Raw genomic sequence first — 16,120 nt, forward strand, 5'->3', positions numbered from 1 at the left:
GATAATAATTTATCTTTTTTGGGCATTACTTAATTCAAATTTTAAGGTAATAAGTATAGATAAAATTTAATTTTCAATTTTAAGAAGTTCTAAATTTATGAAGATGAATAAAATAACAACAGAAACAACCACCCAATAAAACAAAACATAACAGGAGATTATATCATAAAGAATAATAAGAAAGAAAATCTAGAATAATTTAGAATATTTTCATCTACAGTAGAAATAATAGTCTATCTTATATTTGACATCATTTACCACAATATAATAGCCTAAGAATGTCAGCACACATTAATGATGTGAAAGTAACCAATAATGTCATGAATAATGGAAAATCTCCAAATATTTTGTCCTCAAGTAGTTCTTAGATACACAGTTATATATTTATACACATTCACACATGGTACCGTACAGTTCTTTGTACCTAGCACAAAATTACAAGGTGAGCTGATATTTTTCCAATAAATTTATTATTATGCATACATATTTGTTAATCATGAATAGCATGGTATTTTGGTTGTCTTTGTTTTTACTTTAACTTCCCTTTTTCTTATTGCCTGCATTTATTTTCATCAGTTATAATCTTAATTTCTGCTAATAACTTAATGTGGATATTTGTCAAGCCATAGAAATGTAACTTACAAACATCTGTGTAGGTTTGTAAAGAATATTTGTGTATGCGTAAACTACAGTGGTAAGGAAAACAAATATTTATCTATAATAAATTCTACTTCTACCAGTCTCAAATTTACTTATAACTGAATAAAAAGCTCTTTAAGAAATTATTGTTAGTTTTTGTTTATTTAAATTTTTGTTTTGGAGACAAGGTCTCACTAGGTGGCTCAGGATTGCCTTGGACTCATTGCATAGCTCAAGCTGGTTTGGAATTTACAATTCTCCTGCCTCAGCCTCCTAAAGTTAGGATTATAGACACGTGTGACCATGCTTGACCCTTGGTTACATTTTTTATTGTAAAGATACTGTACAGAGGGATTGCACAGTTACATGAGTAAAGTAATGAGTACATTTCCTATTGATAATTATTACCCCCTCCTTTGTTTTTCCCCTACCATCCCTTCCTTCCCCACCTTTCCAACTCCTCCCTCCCCACCCCCACACCTAAGTTGTAAAGTTTGTTTTCAACATAGTGTCTTGCACATCTCATTGTTACAATGGGTTAATCTGTATCCTTACTTAAGCATTTTGTTATTTCCCTTCCCCTCCCCAAATTAGAAAAATGTAAAAACAAGATTCAGGGCACCGGAATCAAATGAAAACAGGGGTTATTCCATGGGGGAAGATTTTTTAAAATGATAGAACAATTCAAAATATTTTATTTACAATTTGTATATATAATTTCCAGGATGTCAGGGAGATGGTAAAATAAGATATTCTCTACCTTCGATTTGCCATCAATAATAGTACTTTGGAAGCCACTCATGGAGTAATTTCTCTTTTGGGAGATAGAACCTCGAGACAAACTTTCTGCTCTTGGTATAACTTTTATATGTAGTTGAAGTTAAATTGAAATTAGTTCAAATAGACTACTAAAACTGAAAAATAAACAATGGAGGCTTAAGACACACACACACACACACACACACACACACACACACACACAGCCTTTAGTATATTCTCAAAGGACAAATAGAAGCCGGTGGTGATGGCTCAAACCTATAATCCTAGCTACTCATGAGGCTGAGGATTGTGATTTGAAGCCATCCTGGGCAGAACAATCCATGCGGGTGTATCTATTACATGTTGTCTACATTCCTTTGGATATATGTCTAGGAATAGTATAGCTAAATAATATGCACAATTTTATTGTGAAGAACCATTTTTGAGGAAGCATTATATCATCTCCATAATGGCTATACTAACTTAAATTCCCATTAGGAGTGTTTATGACTTCCTTTACCCCACATATTTGTTAATATTTGCTGTTGTTGAGTTCTTGATTTCTGCTGTGTTTCTCATGTCAAATCCTATGAGCTGGATTGTGTGTATGTGTATTTGTTACTGATTATTAATCCTGGGACTTTTGCTGGCTAGACATGCACTCTACCTCTTTAGGTCATGTCTACATCCCTTTCTTTTCTTTTCTTTTTTTTGGGGGGGGGTGGAGGATAGAGTTTTATTAATTTTTCGAGGACTGATCCCAGAGTTGTGATTCTTTTGCCTGTGTCTTGTGAATAGTTAGGGATTGTAGAGATACACCACCACCACCTCCAGAAAGGACATTTCCGTGTGCCAGAAAGCTTAAGTGTGAGTTTATTATCATTCAGTGTTTTGAAATTTCTGTAAGTTATGATGTATTTTGTGTCCATATTTGAAGTCCCAGAGGTAAAAGGTGTATCCTCTCTTTCATTCATACTATGTTTTCATTTTACCTTTTAGTGAAAAACACAAGCTCAGGATAACATTTCATTAGATCCAACAAAACCTTCTCATGAGTTTAGCACAAAATGAAGATGAAACCTTATGATATGAGGAAAGGAGAGCTAACAAGACCTTTGAGAGGTAATCCCAAGGCAGCCAGGCCTGGGACAGCACTGTGGAGAGTCACAGGGGATTCAGCGTGTTTATTTTTCATCAGCATAGGAATAAAGGCAAGTAAGCCTTTTGTCATTTGTTGTTACACTTAGATATAAGAAGGTTGTCTTATAAAGCTTTGGACAACACAAAAATCTCTAATAATTTTATTCAAAGAGATAATGTGCTGTAGTCTGATTCTTGAAATTATTTATGCAAAAATATATTTATATATGTAAGGACAGAAATAATCATTTTGGTAAATTGACCCAGGTAGCAGATAGAACAGAAAAGAGTAGAACCAAACTAAATTTTCCTAATTCATTCAAATTGATCTTTTTTTTTTGTTTAATGTAAGCACAGTTGAACATGTACATTTATATATGTGTGTTTATAAATGAACAGTTATAAAGTGCATGTAACTGGTGAAGTTAAAAATGGAGAGTGCTGCATCTTTTACTTTAATATTTCTCCCTTCTCCCTTTTAAAATATTTTTACAATGATTGAATAGTATATAGTCATTTAGTTTGTTGCTCATCTTTTGAATTGTAATACTTTTTTTTTTTTTTGGTCGGTCACGGGGCTTGAACTCTGGGCTTGGGCACTGTTCCTGCACTCTTCAGCTCAAGGTGAATGCTTTATCACTTGAGCCACAGCACCACTTCCGGTTTTCTAGTGGTTTATTGGAGATAAGAGTCTCATGGACTTTCCTGCCCAGGCTGGCTTTTAACAGAGATCCTCAGATCTCAGCCTCCTGAGTAGCTAGGATTTCAGACATGAGCCACCGGTGCCCAGCTCTGAATTGTAATACTTAATGCCATGGAACATGTATAATATTTTGATGTGCACAAATACATTTGAAGAACAAGTTCTTAGAAGTAGAATTGCTAGTTCCAAGCTGTGAGTATTTTCTTTTTGATAGTCATTTCCAGATTACTCTTCAGAGATCAAATCAACTTATATCAGTACCCTGCAAAGTGTATTGGCATATATTAATTTGTGTCAAAATGGTATTTTACTGCATTTTAATTTGCTATTTCTTGCATATTTCATATTCTATTAAAAGTTATAGCTTCTATTTGGAAACTCTTAATGTAGTTTTCCTCTGTTTCATTACAAGTTTTGTTTTCAGGTGAGGACTAGCCCATTGAGAAAATGTGATTTTATATTTTTTTCCTTCATGAGGATTTATGTTTTCGTGTTGACTGCTTAAATGTGAATTAGCTGAATCATATGGCTTAATTTACTAGAAGGTTCATATGGACAGACAGAAAAAGCACCTTCTCAGGTCTGGACTCATTTTGTGGCTATGTCTTTCATCTCAGTAAATGACCTGATTTTCCTTCATCAGAGCCCATGCAATGCCTCATTTTTTATCATTTTCCTAAGAAATTCACACACCATGAGACATTCTATCTCTGATGGAGTGGATTAATTATTTTGTTGTGTGTCTAAAGTTCTCTTGCTGCTAATATTTCTACATATGTGGCTTCTTCCATTCGTCTGAGCAGGCTGACTGGTGTGGTGTGACTCTTCAGCCAAATTCTGCTGATTTGTATTCCTTCTGCCTACATATTATTTGAAGTTTGTAAATTTTGAAAAATATAGGTTCAGTAAAGATTGAGGTTATAGGTTACAGGGAACTTATTTTCCATTACAAAAAGTTTTTTGTTGGTCGTAGGGCTTGAACTCAGGGCCTGGGTGCTGTCCCTGAGCTCTTCAGTTCAAGGTGGGTGCTCTACCACTTAAGCCACAGCACCACTTCCAGTTTTCTGGTGGTTAATTGGAGATAAGAGTCTCATGTACATTCCTTTCTGGGCTGGCTTTGAACCTTGATTCTCAGATGTCAGCTTCCTGAGTAGCTAGGATTACAGGCATGAGCCACCAGTGCCAGCTTACAAAAAGTTTTGATTAACACGTATTAGCTGTGCATAAGAATGGAGTTGAGTGTGACATTTCACACATGCATAGCGTGTACTGACCAACTGCAGTCTACCTGTTACCATCCTCAACAACCACTGGCCATCTAATCACTGGTAATCACTATTCTACATTTACATTTGTGTGTGTGTATGTGTGTGTGTGTGTATGTGTGTGTGTGTGTGTGTGTGTGTGTGTACTTGTACCAGTCCTGGTGTTTGAAGTCAGGGCCTTAAGCTTTTTCTGCTCAAGGTTAGTGCTCTACCACAGCTCCACTTTCAGCTTTTTTGGAGATTAATAGGAGATAAGAGTATCAGAGACTGTCCTTCCTTGGGCTGGTTTCAAGTCGTGATCCTCCAATGTCAGCTTCCTACATAGCTAGGGTTATAGACATGAGCCACCAGTGCTTGGCTTCAGCTCCATTTTTAAGGAGAAATGGGCAGATTTGGATCTCAGCTGTTGCCATGCTTCTACCATCATGTAGACATAACACATACTTATTATTTCATTTGAAAATGACTTCAATTATCATAATTATATCTTTGCCAGGTCTTTACTAGATGTATTAATAGTAACTGTATTGGTGAGGCTAGACTATAGTAATGTTCTGGCTTAAGTTTTCTTTTTCTTTTTGAATATCAACATTTACCTACACAAGTTTTTTTGTTGTTGTTTAAGTCAGCATTCTGAATGTCCTTCTGGTATCTAAGTATCAAGTATTATCCTGACTTAGAATTTGTCACTATTATCATTTTGTTTAATTGTGTTGCAAAATTTAACACTGGTGTCCCTAATCAAGTATTTGCCAAAGATCATCCAGGTAATAAAATGATTGAATTAAAATTAAATTGTATGTGGAGTGTATTTGCTGATTGTTATGTCTATAGTTAATTGTAAAAAATAATGAGTTTCAGTGCAACATTTTAATAGGTGAATACTATGGATTTTAATTGTATCTACCACCCAGAACCCTTGCTTATTTCCATGCTCTCTTTGTTCTAACCTTACTCAAAATAATCTTCCTTCAGATTTCATGTCCTAAAAATCTAGACTCACATATAAAAGAAAACATATTTGTCTTTTAAAATAGAAATTATCTTTGCTTTAACACGATGATCTCCAGTTTCTTCTACTTTCCTTCAAGTGACATATTTCATTCTACTTCTGACTGAATAATATTCCCTTGTGTGTGAATACCATATTTTCTTTTTCCACTCAAGTTTTGATGGACATTGAGGCTGATTTCTCATAACCCGGGCATTGTGAATAGTGCTGCAATGAACTCAGGTGAGCAGGTATTTCTATTGTAAACTAACCTTGAATCCTTCAGATATTATGTGAATCTGGATTGTCAACTAGATGGATTCAGCAATACTTAGGAGAAGAGTGAAGTGTATGTCTGGATATTCCTGTGATAGCATTTCCAGAGAAGTTGGAATCAAGAGAAAAGCCTGCTCCAAATACGGAAAAGATCCTTCTATAGGCTGAGGGTTCAGATAGGATAAAAGGAGAGCGTCATTCAGTGGAGATATTTTTCTTGATGTTTCCTGATTGGCATTAAATGACATATTCTGCTCAGCTACAGTGACAGAAATCTGTGAGACTGTGAGCCAAATAAACTCATTTTCAATAGGTTGCTTATGTGAGGTATTTGTCACAAAAATGCCTGTCTGACTAACATTAGTTGTCTCTCTTATCTTTTCTCCAACAGCAATTGAGAACAACACTACAGTGAAGGAGTTTGTTTTGCTGGCATTGACGTACGTTCAAGAGCTACAGGCTGTAATCTTCATGGTTTCTTCTATGTGATAAACATGTTTGGAAATGGGACCATATTGGTGGTTGTCATCTCAGAGCCAAGATTGCACTCCCCCATGTACTTTTTCTTGGGAAATCTTTCTTGTCTGGATATTTGCTGTGCCTCAGTGACACTGCCCAAGCAAATGACCAACGTCCTCTCCAGGCAGAGTACCATATCCGTCTAGGCTACATCACTCAGCTTCACTTTTTCCACTTTCTGGGTTGTACTGAAGCATTTTTGCTAACCCTTATGGGATTTGATAGATTCATAGCCATCTGCAACTCGCTTTGCTACCCTCTCATCATGAGCTCCCAGGTGTGTGTTCTGATGGCAGTTGTGACCTGGGTCAGCAGCTTCTTCTATGGTCTGATGCATTCTGTGATGACTACACATCTGTCATTCTGTCACTCTCAGAAACTCAATTACTACTTCTGTGATGTCAAACCCCTCTTAGAATTGCATGTGGAGACATAAGGATCAATCAGTGGCTTATTTCTATTGTGACTTGCAGCTTAGCTATGGTAGCCTGCTTCTTCACTGTCCTTTCCTATTTCTCTATTATTGGCTTTCTTCTGTTGAAGAACCAGTCCTGTAATGCTCTCAGGGAGGCAATGTCCCCTTGACTAAAGGTCTCTGCTTGGAAGAAAATCATTTGCAACATGTGAATGAAAATTGCACATAATTTTGAGTTTTCCTCATCAACTTCAAATCAATGTTCCCTACATTTCATATGTTAGAATTGAGAGAACCATGTTTAAAATGCAGAGAATACCATGGTAAAATAAGCCTATGTATGGAGACTTTGTTCTTAACTTTCAATTGGTGGGGCAAACATTCAATAAGTGAATGAGAAAATAACGGTCTTTGTCTGAAGCTAGTGTATATTATAAAAAGGACAAAGAAGAAAGACCGTTTGCCCCATGAAGGTTAGAATGTGTTTGTGACTTTAAGTATCAGTATCCCACAACACTATGAATTTTGTGAAATTTATGTAATCACTTAATCACAATAAAAATTGCTATAAAAAGAAGAAGGGGAATGTTGAGGTGTTTGTGTTTTATATGTTTGGATAGAAGGTTTTGTTTTCATTGATTCTTTTAGAGGTTTTGAGTTCTGGCTATTTTTACACATTTTCTTTATCTATAATCCATCCTCTTACTGGTCTCCTCACATAGTTTATTAAGTTGTTCTATGCTTCTGCAAGCATATACCTCAGATTTTATTTCTTTTTCATGATGAGATAAGAAAGGGGGTACTTGTGAGAAATCTGCCCTCTTCTTCTGTACTGTTAATTTTGAACAGAGTCAGGGTAAATTTAAGGTTTCTGCACTTCTTAAACTTAGGTCTGCAACATTACTATCTCTAGTATGTTTCCAAGATGATTTTGCAAGGAAGATATTTATTAAAATAAATAATTTAATTTAATGAGACTGTAACTAGAAGAAAGTGGGCAGGATATGGAAGATAGAAAACATTAAGGAAGCATGGGGACTAGCTTTGGTATCATCCATGGGAATTGTTACATTATATATAGAATTGGTCTCACTTTGAGTTACTGAGACTAATTTTTGGTAATGATTCTGATGTGGCTCCTCCTTGCTATCTTGAGGAAAAGAGAGAAAAGTTCTTTTTCTTTTAAAAACAAGTGGTTGTACAAATGGTTTCTCCATTTGTGTGTACAATGCATGCTTATTCAGTGTCATTTTTTCCCACCATTCCTCCCTTGTCCCATCTATCCAATCCCCATACGAGTCTTCAAGTTTCCTAATTCTATTTTCTTATATGTACATTGCATATTGTGGCTGTGTTTGTTCCTTCCTCCATTCCTTTCATCATTTGTCCACTCATTTTCCAATAGAGCCCTGCTCTAGACAAGGAGAGGTATGATCAGCCATAGTCCATGGTGCAGAGCCACAGACCTGTAATCCCAGTGCTTGAGGTAAAGCTGGAAGGATCATGATGTTAAGACCAGGATGGATTGAATAGTGAGCTCCAAGCCTTCCTGGGAAAAAGAGTAAGACCATGTTTCAAAATGAGGAGGGAAGACAATAAGCAAAAATGTATCACCATATTTAGTAGGCGACAAGAAAACATAGTTGTCTCAATCGCCGCAAATATCATCTGTTAAAGATCAACATATGTTTATGACTAAAAATACCTAGTAAAGAAGTACTAAAATGAAACTAAAGTACTTACTGTTATCTACCAAAAAGCTGTAGAAAGGGCTTAGACTTCCTGAGAACAGGAAGTAGGGTGAGTAGTAGGTAGAGTAAGAGTTCTACTGTCCTTCTTGCTCCTCACTGTGCTTTGTTAGCATTCACCCCCAGTATCTTAAAAGACATAGAAACAGGGCTGGGAAAGTGGCTCAGTGGTAGAGCGCTTGCCTTGGATGCATGAGGCCCTGGGTTCGATTCCTCAGCACCACATAAACAAAAAGAAAAAAAGCCGGAAGTGGCACTGTGGCTCAAGTGGTAGAGCGCTAGCCTTGAGCTGAAGAGCTGAGGGACAGCGTTCAGGCCCAGAGTTCAGGCGCCACAACCAGAACCCTCCTCCCCCCCCCCAAAAAAGACATGGAAACACCTAGTAGAGATTGAAAAGTAATTCATAAAATTTCTTTGTTAGCTGGGTGCCAATGGCTCACATCAGTAATCCTAGCTACTCAGAAGACTGGGTTCTGAGAATGGCAGTTCAAAGCCAGTCAGGGTAGGAAATTTTATGAGGCTCTTATCTCCATTTTACCTCAATAAAAACCAAAGGTATAGGTGTAGCTCAACTGATAGAGCAGCTAACCTTGAGCAAAAGAACTCAGAGACAATGCCTAGGCCCTGAGTTCAAGCCCCAGGACTGACAAACCAAAAATCTGAAAACCAACCCCCCCAAAACCTTCTTTGTTTACATATGCCTATAAATCTTTACATAGAAAGACAAAGAGAAATAAATCAACAAACTATTTAAGGAGACCTCAACAAATTTCCCAAATAGTATAGTAAAGAAGTTCCAATTTGTGGGGCTGGAGTTTAGCCCAGCGGAAGGGCGCCAGCCCGGCGCATGCAAGGCCCCGGGTTCGGTCCTCAGCCCTGGGGAAAAAAAAGAAGTTCCAATTTGTAACAGCAATAAAAGTTTTATAGTATCTAGAGCAAGCTTAACAGACACATAGAAGTCTACGTACTGAACAGCTATCTGGTGTTCTATGTACAAACCATTTGAAAAAGGCACAAAAAAGGTTTGAACAAGTTGACTTATCCTGTGATTTTCTTCAAATATTTCAATTTCACTCCAAAATTATTTATAAATACAATGCAATGAGCATGAAGTTTCAAAGATTGGGTCAAAAGCAATGCTGTTCTTCCACAATTTTCTAGGTTGATTTTGGAAAAAAAAAATAAAGGATAGAACTGTTACATCTTATATTAAGACCCATTGTAAGAGCTATTAATAGAAAATTTAAGCCAGTGGCCAGATTAGAATGGTGATATCAGAGTTAGTCCCAAGTGTTTGCATGGAGATTAGTGCATAGTAAAATGGTTCCAGAACAAATGGTGTAAATTCAGAAGTGGTATACAAAAACGAGCTTAATGTATAAAAATGAAATCCAATCACTAGAAATTAAAACTTAATCTTTAGTCATTTAAAGTGAAGTCTAAATGACTGATGAAAAAATATCTTGAACTTCACAAGTATAAATCTAATTTGAAAGAGCTGGGAAGGAAGCCTCATGCATATAATCCCAATTACTTAGGAGGCAGAAATGGAAAAATGCAGGAAGAATGCAGTTTGAGGCTAGTCAGGGAAAAGTGTTAGTAAGAGACCATCTCAACAAACATGTTGATGTAGTTAATATGACTAGTAAATCACCAGTAAGTAGGAGATATAGAGAGAAGGATCATGTTCTGAGGCTAGTTCAGCCTCCCTTCCTCGTCCCCCTTTCCAAAGTCCAAGATGCTATGTGAAAAATAATCTAAAGCAAAAATAAATGCTGGAGGCCTGGCTCAAGTGATAAGCACGTGCCTAACAAATATAATGTCTTGAGTTTAAATTCTAGAATTGAGCAGAAAAAAACTAAAAAGCTAATATAAAATAACTTGACATATCAAGAAAGACTTTTTAAGAAAATTTCAACATTTACAACCCACCATCTGAGACATGATTTTTTTTCACAACAAAAATAAATAATGTTCTTTTTTTAGTAAAAGTATTCTAGATAGTGCACAGATGACAGGTCATTCGAATGCATTTGCAAAAACTAGAAGCAACCAATAATGTCTAATAAAAAATCCTGAGAATTTTTCAGAAAGAGGACAGGGAAACTATAAATATGTATTTGTAAAAAAATACCCATAGGTATTCAATAGTAAAAGTAAGCCAAAGAATTGAAAAGAAGTCTTTTGGAGATGTGCTAAATCTGAGTAATGTACAAAGCGCTAGGCAGCTTCTACTGTGTATATGTCAGACAGAACATTAGAAAGCTTGGTTGTGTCAAATGAACAAGGGAATATGTACATACTACTGTTGGTGACACAGGTACAATTGGGGAAGATGAAAGATTTTGATTACATTTGTAAAATTTTAAATATGTTGAATGCTGGTTTTGCTTTACCTCCACTTTGTTTTTAGAAAGTCTTTTCTGAGTTTGAGCCCTTCTAGCCCAGGAGATAGCCATGGAAATCAAGTTTACCAAGTCATACATAGCTTACAAAGAGGTATATATTTAGGACAATGATTCAGTGGATAAAGAATTTTTTTTGGTTAGGAATGAGTGTACCAGAACAAAGGGTGAGCAAATGTAGTCATTATATTCAATATACATTATGTAAAAATTGAACTATGTAACTTGAGGGTAGGGAGGAGAGGGGCAAGGATGGAAGAGGTGACATTAATCAAGATGAATGCATCTCATAATCTAACTTCTGGAACTGGAACTCCTTTGTACAGCTACTTAATAATAATAATTAATAATAATAATAATAAAAAGAACAAATGTGCTATTTAAGAGTCTTACCTCCAGAAGGAAATCAGATACTTGCAACTAATTTAATTTGAAACAGAAAAATGAGGCAGTAAGAGAATCCAAAGATGAATTTGGTCTGATCTGATAGAATTTGGTCTGGTATGGAGAAACTAGAGAATGATATTCCTGTAGCACTGGAGAAAGGATGTATAGATTGTTTTCTTCAGTCAGTTGTGGGCCAAGTGGTCATGGTCCATATGGAGTAATTTTGATCTCATGGGAGATTTTCTAAAGAAAAGCAGAGGAACTGGAGGACAGTCCAAGGCTCAGCAGGAACTGGAATGCTCAAGCTTAGGACCACTGAGCTCAGAGACCACAGAAGTGTGTCTCCTTAGCGGGGGGAAAAGTATCCCACAAGATGTAGTAATTGTCTGCAGTGAAAGGGCATTGTCCTTACCCATTGCAGTTGCATACAGCCTTCAGGGAGACTCTTGGTCTCTAGAACTTGAATTTGCCAACACAAACTCTCCAGGGATCATTGCCATGACTTCTTGTCTTCATAAGAGCAGTTCCACATCAGGTTCTAGGCATCTGATGGGTAATCTTTGCTATACAGTTTTGACCACAGGTGAGTAAATACTTTTTTAATTGCTTAGGTATGGATTCACTCTTCTGACTTTATCTTTGGATGAGAGATTAAGGATGTGACAATGAATGTGTAAAGACACGAGGGGTTCCCCAGGAAGGAGAATTCAAACTGTCTCATGCCATAAGTGGCCTGAGTAGCTTTAGCATTTGTGGAAAAGAGACCTTCTTTCATTTCAGTTAATTTCTACCTCACTCAGAATGGACTTCTCCAAGCTGCGAATCCTTCATGTAATAAAAGACATGCCTTTATTGTATAAGCAAGAGAACCACCACAGAATTGCAAAATATAATGTATCAGGACAGTATCTCCTATGACATTCTCATTAGAAACATTCTTTTGTGTCGCTCTAAGATTGCTGCATGCTGGCTCATAGGTTTTTTTGCATATTTTTTATGGTCAAGGTGATGTACAGAGGGTTTACAGTTACATAAGTAAAGTAATAAGTACATTGCTTGTCAAACTTGTGACTCCTTCCCTCATCTTCCTCCTACTTTCCTCTCCCCCACCCCACCACCAAGTTGTACAGATTATTTCCAACCTATTGTCTTGTGTGTATCACTGTTGCTTTGGTTCCCCCCCGGCCCTTGGCCCAACAATCCTGTGGCCCAAGGGTTCCCCTAATGAACCAAAAAATTTGGAACCTAAAAAAATATGCTGTGTGATGTCAGTGATAAATGAGGGATGTGGAAGTGCATTTTAGACAATCCTTTCTATTTAATTATTTGGAATGGCTGGGGTCCTGTGTTTGAGAACATTCTTTAATAAAGAGCAACTGGATTCTACAGAAGTAAACTCCAAGATGAATTTCTGAAGGCTTTTCCTTGTGGCATTTAGCATTTCTAATGCCTTCTTACTATGATGTGATGCCTGAAAACATTTTCTTTTTCCACCTTGTATACTATTTGAACCTCTTTGGTCTTGAATAAGGGATAAAGAGCTATTTTCCTGAACTAGTGTATGAAATAGCTGTGCATCCCATAGGGAATTATGACATATTGGTTCTTCAGTTCTTGAGCCAATATAGTTCCATAAAGCTGAAAGTATATAAAAATTTCAGTGCCACATGTGGAATATTGTCCCAAGTATGGAAATGGAAATTTTTTCTTTAGTTTTATTTATACGACTTATTATGCATGTGACCTTATAAATAATCCTTTGTTGAACTGTGTGTAATGGCTGATGTCTGTAAGCCCAGTTACACAGGAAGAGTATTTCAAGACCAGCCTGGGCAAAAACTTAAGAGTTCCATCTCAGCAAATAAGCTAGACATGGTGGGGGACACCTGTAATTCTACCTGTGTGGCAGGCATAGTTATGAAGATAGTGATCTGAGGCTGACACTGAGCCAAAATGTGAACCCATATCCAAATAATAGCTGAGATAAAAAAATGTCTGGTCCCTCTCTCAGTGAGTGCAAGGCCCTGAATTCAAACCTCAGCACCGCTTCCTTCATCCAAAGTAATAATCCTTTGGTAACTTTTAGCTTCCTTAACTATTCATTATAGCTGTTATGGAATAATAATATTGTAGACGTGAACTTTTTTCTAAGTTCTATAATTATGAATATGTGCAAAAGAGAAGTGTAAGTTATTTTTTCTTATCAAAAACATGTGACATTCCAACAGGAATGATCTGAGATGTTAAATTACAAACATTCATTTTTTTTCTCTTAGGAATACTTAAAGAAGAAAGAGCTTGTATGCTAAAATTTTATGGAAAAGTATGCGATTAAATAGATATGTGGCATATAGATGCTATCACTGAAATAAAAACGAATCACCCTAGCGTTCCCAAGATAGACAAGATATCGTTTTCAATTGAAAAGTAGCATTAAATCTGAGCTTGGATCCAGTAAGGACTGGCAGATAGAAATGGGGACAGGAAGAAAAATGTTTATTCAGGTCAAGTGGGTATAAATAATTAAAAACAAGAGGCATTTTCTGCAACAGAAATGTATTCTTATTTCAAGCCAAATGAAATTCAGTGTAGAGTAAGACACTAATTGCTTAAATTATTTATCACACGACAGGTTCATGGATGGGGAAAGGTATGATTTAAGTGAGGAAGAATGAACTCAAGGCATAGGAGACCTGGGTGGGCTCTTAGGTGACAAATCAAAAGCATCAGACTATTCCTAGGAGAAAGAGATTTACAAGGGTGATAGAGCTGAAAAATCCAGTATTTCCCTTGTCCCTAATGTGATACCTGGACTGTCAACATCATGATTTAATGCTTTTGTTCATGATGGAAACATTTATCAGCAGGTTAAATTTTTTTTTTCATGAGGAATAGTGGAGAAAGACAATTGGCATTCTTATATTTATAAAGAGCTATAGCAGTGGGCGGGGGGAGATGGGAGAGGGCAGGGATGGTAAGGGGAAACAAAGGAGGAGGCAACAATGATTGATGAAAAATATACTCATTACCTTGCTCATGTAATTGCAACCCTTCTGTATGGTATTTTCACAATGAAAAAGTTATTAATTAAACAGAGAATGGAGAACTGGAAAAAAGACCTATATTTGCACTACATTTTATTTTTATTAATTAATTTTTATTGTAAAAGTAATGTACAGAGGAGTTACAGTTATATATGTTAGGTAATGAGTGCATTTCTTTTTGAACAGTATCACTTCTTCCTTCATTTCCCCCCAATTTTTCCTTCTTGACCCTCCCCTCATAAGTTGTTTGGTTCATTTTCAACATGCTGTGTAGTGAGTATCACTGCTGCATTTGTTCACCCCTTGTCCAACCATTTGTGCTCCCCCTTACCCTCCCCACAACAGATAAACTTCCATACAAGAACAAAAGGTACAGAAATTAAAAACAGTGACAAAGAAGGGAACCCCCCCCAAAAAACAAAACAAAAACAAAACCTCAAAATAACAAAAAACCTCGTTTCCATTTCTTGGAGTTCATTTCAATAAACATCATTTTATATGATGATATGCTCATAGCTATTGAGCCTTTGTGATCCTCTCCTAAGAATATCCTCCTTTAGTCTCACTGTGTGAATGTTTATTGAGTCCTGTTTAATTTATCATGTCCAAGTATATTTTTTGGTCTTTTTCCATCCATTGTGTTTACTTGCAGATTTATAGGCACATTCTGAGTCCTATAAACGAAGGAAACCATACAAGCTATGTTTCTTTGGGTGTGACTTTACTTAATATATTTTTTCTAAGTCTTTCCATTTCCTTAAGAATGGATCACACTACATTTATACTATACATGTGACTCAGTGCTTCTTTCATTCGTTCATACTATTATTTTTAAGTCTTTTTCCAACTACCCCGTGTAGAAAATTAATTCTTGAAATCTTAAAAACAAAGCTTAATTCTGATCCCTTTATATGTCATTTGTTTATCTTAATTTGCCCCTCTTCCTTGTTTTACACCAAAAATTTAAAGATTTTTCTAATGTCATTACCTTGAGTAGCTAGTATTATTGGTATGAGCCACTGGTGTCCAGTAAAAATCATACGTTCTTTTTTTTTTTTGGGTCTGGTCGTGGGGCCTGAACTCTGGGCCTGGGTGCTGTCCCTCAGCTCTTCAGCTCAAGGTTAGAGCTCTACCACTTGAGCCATAGCGCCACTTCTGGCTTTTTTTCTTTTTGCTTATGTGGTTCTGAGGAATTGAACCCAGGGCCTCAGGCATGCAAGGCAAGTGCTCTACCACTGAGCCACCTTCCCAGCCCAAATCATGCATTCTTAAACCATACATTCTAACCTTGAAAAAGAATGCTCACTGGAATCTGAGATGTAGTTATCAATGGGGTGAAAGCAATCTGTAGGTTTTTAAAAAAATTACTTTAGATCCCTGAAAATTTTCTGTTTCACATGATGTCAGAATGGCAGTTCTATTTTATTTCTAAGTCAAGATGAATGCTTTGATGCTAAGAACCACTAATGGATTCCTTCTCACGTTTCATCCATTTCTGTAGCGTTAAGCCACATCTAATGAAATTGTTTGTAGTATTTAGATGAAAAAAAATACACATTTATATATATTGTCATGTTTCAGAATATTTATTGCCACAATAAATTATCAAAAATTGATGATTAATAAAAATATATATACATCTTTATTCTTATTTTGCTTGCCTAAGCATGGAAAAATTGGTTGGAATTAACATATATATTAATATATATTATTTAATATATATTAATATCTATATTAATATATATGTTAATATATTAACATATATTAGCAGAGGTTATCTTTCCTCTGTGAATACCAACAATTATTATTTGAAATGTTTTTATTTTTCA

General features: G+C 36.1%; 1 pseudogene; it reads left to right on the forward strand.

Annotated features, from left to right (window-relative positions):
- The first annotated feature begins 2,465 nt into the window (after nucleotides 1-2,465).
- Nucleotides 2,466-6,877, forward strand: LOC105996889 (annotated as a pseudogene).
- Nucleotides 6,878-16,120: the final 9,243 nt, after the last annotated feature.

The sequence above is a fragment of the Dipodomys ordii genome, unplaced genomic scaffold (assembly GCF_000151885.1).
Source record: "Dipodomys ordii isolate 6190 unplaced genomic scaffold, Dord_2.0 Scaffold138, whole genome shotgun sequence".
Lineage (NCBI taxonomy): Eukaryota > Metazoa > Chordata > Mammalia > Rodentia > Heteromyidae > Dipodomys > Dipodomys ordii.